This window comes from Nothobranchius furzeri, chromosome 8, assembly GCF_043380555.1.
Source record: "Nothobranchius furzeri strain GRZ-AD chromosome 8, NfurGRZ-RIMD1, whole genome shotgun sequence".
Lineage (NCBI taxonomy): Eukaryota > Metazoa > Chordata > Actinopteri > Cyprinodontiformes > Nothobranchiidae > Nothobranchius > Nothobranchius furzeri.
In genome coordinates, this window is record NC_091748.1 from 36243235 (window position 1) to 36256988 (window position 13754).

Below are 13754 nucleotides of genomic sequence, written 5' to 3' on the forward strand. Positions count from 1 at the left end.
AGATGCGCAGTCACAGACTCAGACGAGCAGAGCAGAAAACAGCAGCAGGGTCAGCGCAGTCGCTGACGCCGACGATCAGAGCAGAAAAAAGCAGCAGGAGATGCGCAGTCGCAGACGCCAATGAGCAGAGCAGAAAACAGCAGCAGGACCAGCGCAGTCGCAGACGCCGATGAGGAGAGAGGACGCCGACGAGCAGAGGCAACAACAACAGCAGGACCAGCGCAGTTGCCGACGAGCAGAGCAGAAAACAGCAGCAGGACCAGCGCAGACGCCGACGAGCAGAGCAGATGCCGACGAGCAGAGAAGAAAACAGCAGCAGGACCAGCGCAGTCGCCGACGCCGGCGATCAGAGCAGAAAACAACAGCAGGACCAGCGAAGTCGCCGACGGCGGCGAGCAGAGCAGGAAACAGCAGCAGGATCAGCGCATTCGCTGACGCAGACGAGCAGAGCAGAAAACAGCAGCAGGATCAGCCCAGTCGCTGACGCCGATGAGCAGAGCAGAAAACAGCAGCAGGATCAGCGCAGTCGGCGACGCCGACGAAAAGAGCAAAAAGCAGCAGCAGGAGATGCGCAGTCGCAGACGCCAACGAGCAGAGCAGAAAACAGCAGCAGGATCAGCGCATACGCCGACGCCGATGAGCAGTGCAGAAAACAGCAGCAGGACCAGCGCAGTCGCCGACACCTACGAGCAGAGCAGAAAACAGCAGCAGGATCAGCGCAGTCGCCGACGAGCAGAGCAGAAAACAGCAGCAGGTCCAGCGCAGTCGCAGACGCCGACGAGAAGAGCAGAAAACAGCAGCAGGATCAGCGCAGTCGCCGACGAGCAGAGCAGAAAACAGCAGCAGGACCAGCGCAGTCGCCGACGCCTACGAGCAGAGCAGAAAACAGCAGCAGGATCAGCGCAGTCGCCAAAGCCGATGAGCAGTGCAGAAAACAGCAGCAGGACCAGCGCAGTCACCGATGAGCAGAGCAGAAAACATCAGCAGGACCAGCGCAGTCGCAGACGCCGACGAGCAGAGCAGACCCGACGGGCAGAGCAGACGCCGACGAGCAGAGAAGAAAACAACAGCAGGACCAGCGCAGTCGCTGACGGTGACGAGCAGAGCAGGAAACAGCAGCAGGATCAACGCTGACGGCGACGAGCAGAGCAGAAAACAGCAGCAGGATCAGCGCATTCGCTGACGCAGACGAGCAGCGCAGAAAACAGCAGCAGGATCAGCCCAGTCGCTGACGCCGATGAGCAGAGCAGAAAATAGCAGCAGGATCAGCGCAGTAGCCGACGCCGATGAGCAGAGCAGAAAAAAGCAGCAGGACCAGCGCAGTCGCGGACGCCGACGATCAGAGCAGAAAACAACAGCAGGACGAGCGCAGTCGTCGACGGCGACGAGCAGAGCAGAAAACAGCATCAGCGCAGTCGCTGATGCCGACGAGCAGAGCAGAAAACAGCAGCAGGACCAGCGCATTCGCCGACGCCAACGAGCAGAGAAGAAAACAGCAGCAGGACCAGCTCAGTCGCCGACGCCGACGAGCAGAGCAGAAAACAGCAGCAGGATCAGCGCAGTCGCAGCCGCCGACGAGCAGAGCAGAAAACAGCAGCAGGATCAGCGCAGTAGCCGACGCCGATGAGCAGAGCAGAAAAAAGCAGCAGGATCAGCGTAGTCGCCGACGCCGAAGATCAGAGCAGAAAACAAGAGCAGGACGAGCGCAGTCGCCGACGGCGATGAGCAGAGCAGAAAACAGCAGCAGGATCAGCGCAGTTGCTGACGCCGACGAGCAGAACAGAGAACAGCAGCAGGATCAGCGCAGTTGCTGACCTCGACGAGCAGAGCAGAAAACAGCATCAGCGCAGTCGCTGATGCCGACGAGCAGAGAAGAAAAGAGCAGCAGGACCAGCGCAGTCGCCGACGCCGACGAGCAGAGCAGAAAACAGCAGCAGGATCAGCGCAGTCGCAGACGCCGACGAGCAGAGCAGAAAACAGCAGCAGGATCAACGCAGTTGCCGACGCCGGAGAGCAGAGCAAAAAACAGCAGCAGGATCAGCGTAGTCGCTGACACCGACGAGCAGAGCAGAAAACAGCAGCAGGAGATGCGCAGTCGCAGACGCCAAAGAGCAGAGCAGAAAACAGCAGCAGGATCAACGCAGTCACAGACGCCGATGAGCAGTGCATAAAACAGCAGCAGGAACAGCGCAGTCGCCGACGAGCAGAGCAGAAAACAGCAGCAGGACCAGCACAGTCGGCGACGCCTACAAGCAAAGCAGAAAACAGCAGCAGGATCAACGCCGACGCCGACGAGCAGAGCAGAAAACAGCGGCAGGAGATGCGCAGTCTCAGACGCCGACGAGAAGAGCAGAAAACAGCAGCAGGATCAGCGCAGTCGCTGACGCCGACGAGCAGAGCAGAAAAAAGCAGCAGGAGATGCGCAGTCGCAGACGCCAACGAGCAGAGCAGAAAACAGCAGCAGGATCAACGCGGTTGCGACGCCAATGAGCAGTGCAGAAAACAGCAGCAGGACCAGCGCAGTCGCCGACGAGCAGAGCAGAAAACAGCAGCAGGAACAACGCAGTCGCAGACGCCGACGAGCAGAGTCGAAAACAACAGCAGGACCAGTGCAGTCACCGACGCCGATGAGCAATCTAGAAAACAGCAGCAGGACCAGCGCAGTCACCGATGAGCAGAGCAGAAAACAGCAGCAGCAGCAGCGCAGTCGCCGACGCCTACGAGCAGAGCAGAAAACAGCAGCAGGATCAGCGCAGTCGCCGATGCCAATTAGCAGTGCAGAATACAGCTGCAGGATCAGCGCAGTCGCCGAAGCCGATGAGCAGTGCAGAAAACAGCAGTAGGACCAGCGCAGTCATCGACAAGCAGAGCAGAAAACAGCATCAGCGCAGTCGCTGATGCCGACGAGCAGAGCAGAAAACAGCAGCAGGACCAGCGCATTCGCCGACGCCAACGAGCAGAGAAGAAAACAGCAGCAGGACCAGCTCAGTCGCCGACGCCGACGAGCAGAGCAGAAAACAGCAGCAGGATCAGCGCAGTCGCAGCCGCCGACGAGCAGAGCAGAAAACAGCAGCAGGATCAGCGCAGTAGCTGACGCCGATGAGCAGAGCAGAAAAAAGCAGCAGGATCAGCGTAGTCGCCCACGCCGACGATCAGAGCAGAAAACAAGAGCAGGACGAGCGCAGTCGCCGACGGCGACGAGCAGAGCAGAAAACAGCAGCAGGATCAGCGCAGTTGCTGACGCCGACGAGCAGAACAGAGAACAGCAGCAGGATCAGCGTAGTTGCTGACCTCGACGAGCAGAGCAGAAAACAGCATCAGCGCAGTCGCTGATGCCGACGAGCAGAGCAGAAAACAGCAGCAGGATCAGCGCAGTCGCCGACGCTAACGAGCAGAGAAGAAAACAGCAGCAGGACCAGCGCAGTCGCCGACGCCGACAAGCAGAGCAGAAAACAGCAGCAGGATCAGCGCAGTCGCAGACGCCGACGAGCAGAGCAGAAAACAGCAGCAGGATCAACGCAGTTGCCGACGCCGGAGAGCAGAGCAAAAAACAGCAGCAGGATCAGCGTAGTCGCTGACACCGACGAGCAGAGCAGAAAACAGCAGCAGGAGATGCGCAGTCGCAGACGCCAAAGAGCAGAGCAGAAAACAGCAGCAGGATCAACGCAGTCGCAGACGCCGATGAGCAGTGCATAAAACAGCAGCAGGAACAGCGCAGTCGCCGACGAGCAGAGCAGAAAACAGCAGCAGGACCAGCGCAGTCGGCGACGCCTACGAGCAAAGCAGAAAACAGCAGCAGGATCAACGCCGACGCCGACGAGCAGAGCAGAAAACAGCGGCAGGAGATGCGCAGTCTCAGACGCCGACGAGAAGAGCAGAAAACAGCAGCAGGATCAGCGCAGTCGCTGACGCCGACGAGCAGAGCAGAAAAAAGCAGCAGGAGATGCGCAGTCGCAGACGCCAACGAGCAGAGCAGAAAACAGCAGCAGGATCAACGCGGTTGCCGACGCCAATGAGCAGTGCAGAAAACAGCAGCAGGACCAGCGCAGTCGCCGACGAGCATAGCAGAAAACAGCAGCAGGAAAAGCGCAGTCGCAGACGCCGACGAGCAGAGTCGAAAACAAAAGCAGGACCAGTGCAGTCACCGACGCCGATGAGCAGTCTAGAAAACAGCAGCAGGACCAGCGCAGTCACCGATGAGCAGATCAGAAAACAGCAGCAGCAGCAGCGCAGTCGCCGACGCCTACGAGCAGAGCAGAAAACAGCAGCAGGATCAGCGCAGTCGCCGATGCCAATTAGCAGTGCAGAATACAGCTGCAGGATCAGCGCAGTCGCCGAAGCCGATGAGCAGTGCAGAAAACAGCAGTAAGACCAGCGCAGTCATCGACGAGCAGAGCAGAAAACAGCAGCAGGACCAGCGTAGCCGCAGACGCCGAAGAGCAGAGCAGGCGCCGATGAGCAGAGCAGACGCCGACGAGCAGAGAAGAAAACAACAGCAGGACCAGCGCAGTCGCCGACGGCGACGGGCAGAGCAGGAAACAGCAGCAGGATCAGCGCTGACGGTGACGAGCAGAGCAGAAAATTGCAGCAGGATCAGCGCAGTACCCGACGCCGATGAGCAGAGCAGAAAACAGCAGCAGGACCAGCGCAGTCGCAGACGCCGACGAGCAGAGCAGAAAACAGCAGCAGGATCAGCGCAGTCGCCGACGCCTACGAGCAGAGCAGAAAACAGCAGCAGGATCAGCGCAGTCGCCGACGCCGATGAGCAGTGCAGAAAACAGCAGCAGGACCAGCGCAGTGGCCGACGAGCGGAGCAAAAAACAGCAGCAGGATCAGCGTAGTCGCTGACACCGACGAGCAGAGCAGAAAACAGCAGTAGGATCAGCGAAGTCGCTGACTCCGACGAGCAGAGAAGAAAACAGAAGGAGGAGATGAGCAGTCGCAGACGCCAACGAGCAGAGCAGAGAACAGCAGCAGGATCAACGCAGTCACCGGCGCCGACGAGCAGAGCAGAAAACAGCAGCAGGACCAGCGCAGTCACCGACAAGCAGAGCAGAAAACAGCAGCAGGACCAGCGTAGTCGCAGACGCCGACGAGCAGAGCAGACGCCCACGAGCAGAGCAGACGCCGACGAGCAGAGCAGACGCCAACGAGCAGAGAAGAAAACAACAGCAGGACCAGCGCAGTCGCCGACGGCGACGAGCAGAGCAGGAATCAGCAGCAGTATCAGCGCTGACGGCGACGAGCAGAGCAGAAAACAGCAGCAGGATCAGCGCATTCGCTGACGCAGACGAGCAGAGCCGAAAACAGCAGCAGGATCAGCGCAGTAGCCGACGCCGATGAGCAGAGCAGAAAACAGCAGCAGGACCAGCGCAGTCGCAGACGCCGACGAGCAGAGCAGAAAACAGCAGCAGGATCACCGCAGTCGCAGACGCCGACGAGCAGAGCAGAAAACAGCAGCAGGATCAGCGCAGTCGCCGACGCCTACGAGCAGAGCAGAAAACAGCAGCAGGATCAGCGCAGTCGCCGACGCCGATGAGCAGTGCAGAAAACAGCAGCAGGACCAGCGCAGTGGCCGACGAGCGGAGCAAAAAACAGCAGCAGGATCAGCGTAGTCGCTGACACCGACGAGCAGAGCAGAAAACAGCAGTAGGATCAGCGAAGTCGCTGACTCCGACGAGCAGAGAAGAAAACAGAAGGAGGAGATGAGCAGTCGCAGACGCCAACGAGCAGAGCAGAGAACAGCAGCAGGATCAACGCAGTCACCGGCGCCGACGAGCAGAGCAGAAAACAGCAGCAGGACCAGCGCAGTCACCGACAAGCAGAGCAGAAAACAGCAGCAGGACCAGCGTAGTCGCAGACGCCGACGAGCAGAGCAGACGCCGACGAGCAGAGCAGACGCCGACGAGCAGAGCAGACGCCAACGAGCAGAGAAGAAAACAACAGCAGGACCAGCGCAGTCGCCGACGGCGACGAGCAGAGCAGGAATCAGCAGCAGTATCAGCGCTGACGGCGACGAGCAGAGCAGAAAACAGCAGCAGGATCAGCGCATTCGCTGACGCAGACGAGCAGAGCCGAAAACAGCAGCAGGATCAGCCCAGTCGCTGACGCCGATGAGCAGAGCAGAAAATAGCAGCAGGATCAGCGCAGTAGCCGACGCTGATGAGCAGAGCAGAAAACAGCAGCAGGACCAGCGCAGTCACCGACGCCGACGATCAGAGCAGAAAACAACAGCAGGACGAGCGCAGTCGCCAACGGCGACGAGCAGAGCAGAACACAGCAGCAGGATCAGCGCAGTTGCTGACGCCGACCAGCAGAACGGAAAACAGCAGCAGGATCAGGTCAGTCGCTGACGTCGATGAGCAGAGCAGAAAATAGCAGCAGGATCAGCGCAGTAGCCGACGCCGATGAGCGGAGCAGAAAACAGCAGCAGGACCAGCGCAGTCGCAGACGCCGACGAGCAGAGCAGAAAACAGCAGCAGGATCAGCGCAGTCGCAGACGCCAACGAGCAGAGCAGAAAACAGCAGCAGGATCAGCGCAGTCGCAGACGCCGACGAGCAGAGCAGAAAACAGCAGCAGGATCAGCGCAGTCGCAGACGCCGACGAGCAGAGCAGAAAACAGCAGCAGGACCAGCGCAGTCGCCGATGAGCAGAGCAGAAAACAGCAGCAGGACCAGCGCAGTCGCAGACGCCGACGAGCAGAGCAGAAAACAGCAGCAGGACCAGCGCAGTCGCCGATGAGCAGAGCAGAAAACAGCAGCAGGACCAGCGCAGTCGGCGACGCCGATGAGCAAAGCAGAAATCAGCAGCAAGATCAGCGCAGTCGCCGACGCCGATGAGCAGTGCAGAAAACAGCAGCAGGACCAGCGCAGTCACAGACGCCGACGAGCAGAGCAGACGCAGACGAGCAGAGGCGAAAACAACAGCAGGACCAGCGCAGTCGGCGAAGCCTACAAGCAGAGCAGAAAACAGCAGCAGGATCAGCGCATTCGCCAACACCGATGAGCAGTGCAGAAAACAGCAGCAGGACCAGCGCAGTCGCCGACGCCTACGAGCAGAGCAGGAAACAGCAGCAGGATCACCGCAGTCGCCGACGCCGATGAGCAGTGCAGAAAACAGCAGCAGGACCAGCGCAGTGGCCGACGAGCGGAGCAAAAAACAGCAGCAGGATCAGCGTAGTCGCTGACACCGACGAGCAGAGCAGAAAACAGCAGCAGGATCAGCGAAGTCGCTGACTCCGACGAGCAGAGAAGAAAACAGAAGCAGGAGATTAGCAGTCGCAGACGCCAACGAGCAGAGCAGAAAACAGCAGCAGGATCAACGCAGTCACCGGCGCCGACGAGCAGAGCAGAAAACAGCAGCAGGACCAGCGCAGTCACCGACAAGCAGAGCAGAAAACAGCAGCAGGACCAGCGTAGTTGCAGACGCCGACGAGCAGAGCAGACGCCGACGAGCAGAGAAGAAAACAGCAGGACCAGCGCAGTCGCCGCCGGCGACGAGCAGAGCAGGAAACAGCAGCAGGATCAGAGATGACGGCGACGAGCAGAGCAGAAAACAGCAGCAGGATCAGCGCATTCGCTGACGCAGACGAGCAGAGCCGAAAACAGCAGCAGGATAAGACCAGTCGCTGACGCCGATGAGCAGAGCAGAAAGAAGCAGCAGGACCAGCGCAGTCGCCGACGCCGACAATCAGAGCAGAAAGCAACAGCAGGACGAGCGCAGTCGCCAACGGCGATGAGCAGAGCAGAACACAGCAGCAGGATCAGCGCAGTTGCTGACGCCGACGAGCAGAACAGAAAACAGCAGCAGGATCAGCGCAGTTGCTGACCTCGACGAGCAGAGCAGAAAACAGACTCAGCGCAGTCGCTGATGCCGACGAGCAGAGCAGAAAACAGCAGCAGGACCAGCGCAGTTGCTGACGCCGACGAGCAGAACAGAAAACAGCAGCAGGATCAGCGCAGTTGCTGACCTCGACGAGCAGAGCAGAAAACAGCATCAGCGCAGTCGCTGATGCCGACGAGCAGAGCAGAAAACAGCAGCAGGACCAGCGCAGTCGCCGACGCCAACGAGCAGAGAAGAAAACAGCAGCAGGACCAGCGCTGTCGCCGATGCCGACGAGCAGAGCAGAAAACAGCAGCAGGATCAGGGCAGTCGCCGACGCCGACAAGCAGAGCAAAAAACAGCAGCAGGATCAGCGCAGTCGCAGACGCCGACGAGCAGAGCAGAAAACAGCAGCAGGACCAGCGCAGTCGCCGACGAGCAGAGCAGAAAACAGCAGCAGGATCAGCGCAGTAGCCGACGCCGATGAGCAGAGCAGAAAAAAGCAGCAGGATCAGCGTAGTCGCCGACGCCGACGATCAGAGCAGAAAACAAGAGCAGGACGAGCGCAGTCGCCGACGGCGACGAGCAGAGCAGAAAACAGCAGCAGGATCAGCGCAGTTGCTGACGCCGACGAGCAGAACAGAGAACAGCAGCAGGATCAGCGCAGTTGCTGACCTCGACGAGCAGAGCAGAAAACAGCATCAGCGCAGTCGCTGATGCCGACGAGCAGAGCAGAAAACAGCAGCAGGATCAGCGCAGTCGCCGACGCTAACGAGCAAAGAAGAAAACAGCAGCAGGACCAGCGCAGTCGCCGACGCCAACGAGCAGAGCAGAAAACAGCAGCAGGATCAGCGCAGTCGCAGACGCCGACGAGCAGAGCAGAAAACAGCAGCAGGATCAACGCAGTTGCCGACGCCGGAGAGCAGAGCAAAAAACAGCAGCAGGATCAGCGTAGTCGCTGACACCGACGAGCAGAGCAGAAAACAGCAGCAGGAGATGCGCAGTCGCAGACGCCAAAGAGCAGAGCAGAAAACAGCAGCAGGATCAACGCAGTCGCAGACGCCGATGAGCAGTGCATAAAACAGCAGCAGGAACAGCGCAGTCGCCGACGAGCAGAGCAGAAAACAGCAGCAGGACCAGCGCAGTCGGCGACGCCTACGAGCAAAGCAGAAAACAGCAGCAGGATCAACGCCGACGCCGACGAGCAGAGCAGAAAACAGCGGCAGGAGATGCGCAGTCTCAGACGCCGACGAGAAGAGCAGAAAACAGCAGCAGGATCAGCGCAGTCGCTGACGCCGACGAGCAGAGCAGAAAAAAGCAGCAGGAGATGCGCAGTCGCAGACGCCAACGAGCAGAGCAGAAAACAGCAGCAGGATCAACGCGGTTGCCGACGCCAATGAGCAGTGCAGAAAACAGCAGCAGGACCTGCGCAGTCGCCGACGAGCAGAGCAGAAAACAGCAGCAGGAAAAGCGCAGTCGCAGACGCCGACGAGCAGAGTCGAAAACAACAGCAGGACCAGTGCAGTCACCGACGCCGATGAGCAGTCTAGAAAACAGCAGCAGGACCAGCGCAGTCACCGATGAGCAGAGCAGAAAACAGCAGCAGCAGCAGCGCAGTCGCCGACGCCTACGAGCAGAGCAGAAAACAGCAGCAGGATCAGCGCAGTCGCCGATGCCAATTAGCAGTGCAGAATACAGCTGCAGGATCAGCGCAGTCGCCGAAGCCGATGAGCAGTGCAGAAAACAGCAGTAAGACCAGCGCAGTCATCGACGAGCATAGCAGAAAACAGCAGCAGGACCAGCGTAGCCGCAGACGCCGAAGAGCAGAGCAGGCGCCGATGAGCAGAGCAGACGCCGACGAGCAGAGAAGAAAACAACAGCAGGACCAGCGCAGTCGCCGACGGCGACGGGCAGAGCAGGAAACAGCAGCAGGATCAGCGCTGACGGTGACAAGCAGAGCAGAAAATTGCAGCAGGATCAGCGCAGTAGCCGACGCCGATGAGCAGAGCAGAAAACAGCAGCAGGACCAGCGCAGTCGCAGACGCCGACGAGCAGAGCAGAAAACAGCAGCAGGATCACCGCAGTCGCAGACGCCGACGAGCAGAGCAGAAAACAGCAGCAGGATCAGCGCAGTCGCCGACGCCTACGAGCAGAGCAGAAAACAGCAGCAGGATCAGCGCAGTCGCCGACGCCGATGAGCAGTGCAGAAAACAGCAGCAGGACCAGCGCAGTGGCCGACGAGCGGAGCAAAAAACAGCAGCAGGATCAGCGTAGTCGCTGACACCGACGAGCAGAGCAGAAAACAGCAGTAGGATCAGCGAAGTCGCTGACTCCGACGAGCAGAGAAGAAAACAGAAGGAGGAGATGAGCAGTCGCAGACGCCAACGAGCAGAGCAGAGAACAGCAGCAGGATCAACGCAGTCACCGGCGCCGACGAGCAGAGCAGAAAACAGCAGCAGGACCAGCGCAGTCACCGACAAGCAGAGCAGAAAACAGCAGCAGGACCAGCGTAGTCGCAGACGCCGACGAGCAGAGCAGACGCCGACGAGCAGAGCAGACGCCGACGAGCAGAGCAGACGCCGACGAGCAGAGCAGACGCCAACGAGCAGAGAAGAAAACAACAGCAGGACCAGCGCAGTCGCTGACGGCGACGAGCAGAGCAGAAAACAGCAGCAGGATCAGCGCATTCGCTGACGCAGACGAGCAGAGCCGAAAACAGCAGCAGGAGCAGCCCAGTCGCTGACGCCGATGAGCAGAGCAGAAAATAGCAGCAGGATCAGCGCAGTAGCCGACGCTGATGAGCAGAGCAGAAAACAGCAGCAGGACCAGCGCAGTCACCGACGCCGACGATCAGAGCAGAAAACAACAGCAGGACGAGCGCAGTCGCCAACGGCGACGAGCAGAGCAGAACACAGCAGCAGGATCAGCACAGTTGCTGACGCCGACCAGCAGAACGGAAAACAGCAGCAGGATCAGCCCAGTCGCTGACGTCGATGAGCAGAGCAGAAAATAGCAGCAGGATCAGCGCAGTAGCCGACGCCGATGAGCGGAGCAGAAAACAGCAGCAGGACCAGCGCAGTCGCAGACGCCAACGAGCAGAGCAGAAAACAGCAGCAGGATCAGCGCAGTCGCAGACGCCGACGAGCAGAGCAGAAAACAGCAGCAGGATCAGCGCAGTCGCCAACGCCGACGAGCAGAGCAAAAAACAGCAGCAGGATCAGCGCAGTCGCAGACGCCGACGAGCAGAGCAGAAAACAGCAGCAGGATCAGCGCAGTCGCCAACGCCGACGAGCAGAGCAAAAAACAGCAGCAGGATCAGCGCAGTCGCAGACGCCGACGAGCAGAGCAGAAAACAGCAGCAGGACCAGCGCAGTCACCGATGAGCAGAGCAGAAAACAGCAGCAGGACCAGCGCAGTCGGCGACGCCGATGAGCAAAGCAGAAATCAGCAGCAAGATCAGCGCAGTCGCCGACGCCGATGAGCAGTGCAGAAAACAGCAGCAGGACCAGCGCAGTCACAGACGCCGACGAGCAGAGCAGACGCAGACGAGCAGAGGCGAAAACAACAGCAGGACCAGCGCAGTCGGCGACGCCTACAAGCAGAGCAGAAAACAGCAGCAGGATCAGCGCATTCGCCGACACCGATGAGCAGTGCAGAAAACAGCAGCAGGACCAGCGCAGTCGCCGACGCCTACGAGCAGAGCAGAAAACAGCAGCAGGATCACCGCAGTCGCCGACGCCGATGAGCAGTGCAGAAAACAGCAGCAGGACCAGCGCAGTGGCCGACGAGCGGAGCAAAAAACAGCAGCAGGATCAGCGTAGTCGCTGACACCGACGAGCAGAGCAGAAAACAGCAGCAGGATCAGCGAAGTCGCTGACTCCGACGAGCAGAGAAGAAAACAGAAGCAGGAGATGAGCAGTCGCAGACGCCAACGAGCAGAGCAGAAAACAGCAGCAGGATCAACGCAGTCACCGGCGCCGACGAGCAGAGCAGACGCCGACGAGCAGAGCAGACGCCGACGAGCAGAGCAGACGCCAACGAGCAGAGAAGAAAACAACAGCAGGACCAGCGCAGTCGCTGACGGCGACGAGCAGAGCAGAAAACAGCAGCAGGATCAGCGCATTCGCTGACGCAGACGAGCAGAGCCGAAAACAGCAGCAGGAGCAGCCCAGTCGCTGACGCCGATGAGCAGAGCAGAAAATAGCAGCAGGATCAGTGCAGTAGCCGACGCTGATGAGCAGAGCAGAAAACAGCAGCAGGACCAGCGCAGTCACCGACGCCGACGATCAGAGCAGAAAACAACAGCAGGACGAGCGCAGTCGCCAACGGCGACGAGCAGAGCAGAACACAGCAGCAGGATCAGCACAGTTGCTGACGCCGACCAGCAGAACGGAAAACAGCAGCAGGATCAGCCCAGTCGCTGACGTCGATGAGCAGAGCAGAAAATAGCAGCAGGATCAGCGCAGTAGCCGACGCCGATGAGCGGAGCAGAAAACAGCAGCAGGACCAGCGCAGTCGCAGACGCCAACGAGCAGAGCAGAAAACAGCAGCAGGATCAGCGCAGTCGCAGACGCCGACGAGCAGAGCAGAAAACAGCAGCAGGATCAGCGCAGTCGCCAACGCCGACGAGCAGAGCAAAAAACAGCAGCAGGATCAGCGCAGTCGCAGACGCCGACGAGCAGAGCAGAAAACAGCAGCAGGATCAGCGCAGTCGCCAACGCCGACGAGCAGAGCAAAAAACAGCAGCAGGATCAGCGCAGTCGCAGACGCCGACGAGCAGAGCAGAAAACAGCAGCAGGACCAGCGCAGTCACCGATGAGCAGAGCAGAAAACAGCAGCAGGACCAGCGCAGTCGGCGACGCCGATGAGCAAAGCAGAAATCAGCAGCAAGATCAGCGCAGTCGCCGACGCCGATGAGCAGTGCAGAAAACAGCAGCAGGACCAGCGCAGTGGCCGACGAGCGGAGCAAAAAACAGCAGCAGGATCAGCGTAGTCGCTGACACCGACGAGCAGAGCAGAAAACAGCAGCAGGATCAGCGAAGTCGCTGACTCCGACGAGCAGAGAAGAAAACAGAAGCAGGAGATGAGCAGTCGCAGACGCCAACGAGCAGAGCAGAAAACAGCAGCAGGATCAACGCAGTCACCGGCGCCGACGAGCAGAGCAGAAAACAGCAGCAGGACCAGCGCAGTCACCGACAAGCAGAGCAGAAAACAGCAGCAGGACCAGCGTAGTTGCAGACGCCGACGAGCAGAGCAGACGCCAACGAGCAGAGAAGAAAACAGCAGGACCAGCGCAGTCGCCGCCGGCGAGGAGCAGAGCAGGAAACAGCAGCAGGATCAGAGATGACGGCGACGAGCAGAGCAGAAAACAGCAGCAGGATCAGCGCATTCGCTGACGCAGACGAGCAGAGCCGAAAACAGCAGCAGGATCAGACCAGTCGCTGACGCCGATGAGCAGAGCAGAAAGAAGCAGCAGGACCAGCGCAGTCGCCGACGCCGACAATCAGAGCAGAAAACAACAGCAGGACGAGCGCAGTTGCCAACGGCGATGAGCAGAGCAGAACACAGCAGCAGGATCAGCGCAGTTGCTGACGCCGACGAGCAGAACAGAAAACAGCAGCAGGATCAGCGCAGTTGCTGACCTCGACGAGCAGAGCAGAAAACAGCATCAGCGCAGTCGCTGATGCCGACGAGCAGAGCAGAAAACAGCAGCAGGACCAGCGCAGTCGCCGACGCCGACGAGCAGAAAAGAAAACAGCAGCAGGACCAGCGCTGTCGCCGATGCCGACGAGCAGAGCAGAAAACAGCAGCAGGATCAGCGCAGTCGCAGACGCCGACGAGCAGAGCAGAAAACAGCAGCAGGATCAGGGCAGTCGCCGACGCCGACAAGCAGAGCAAAAAACAGCAGCAGTATCAGCGCAGTCGCAGACGC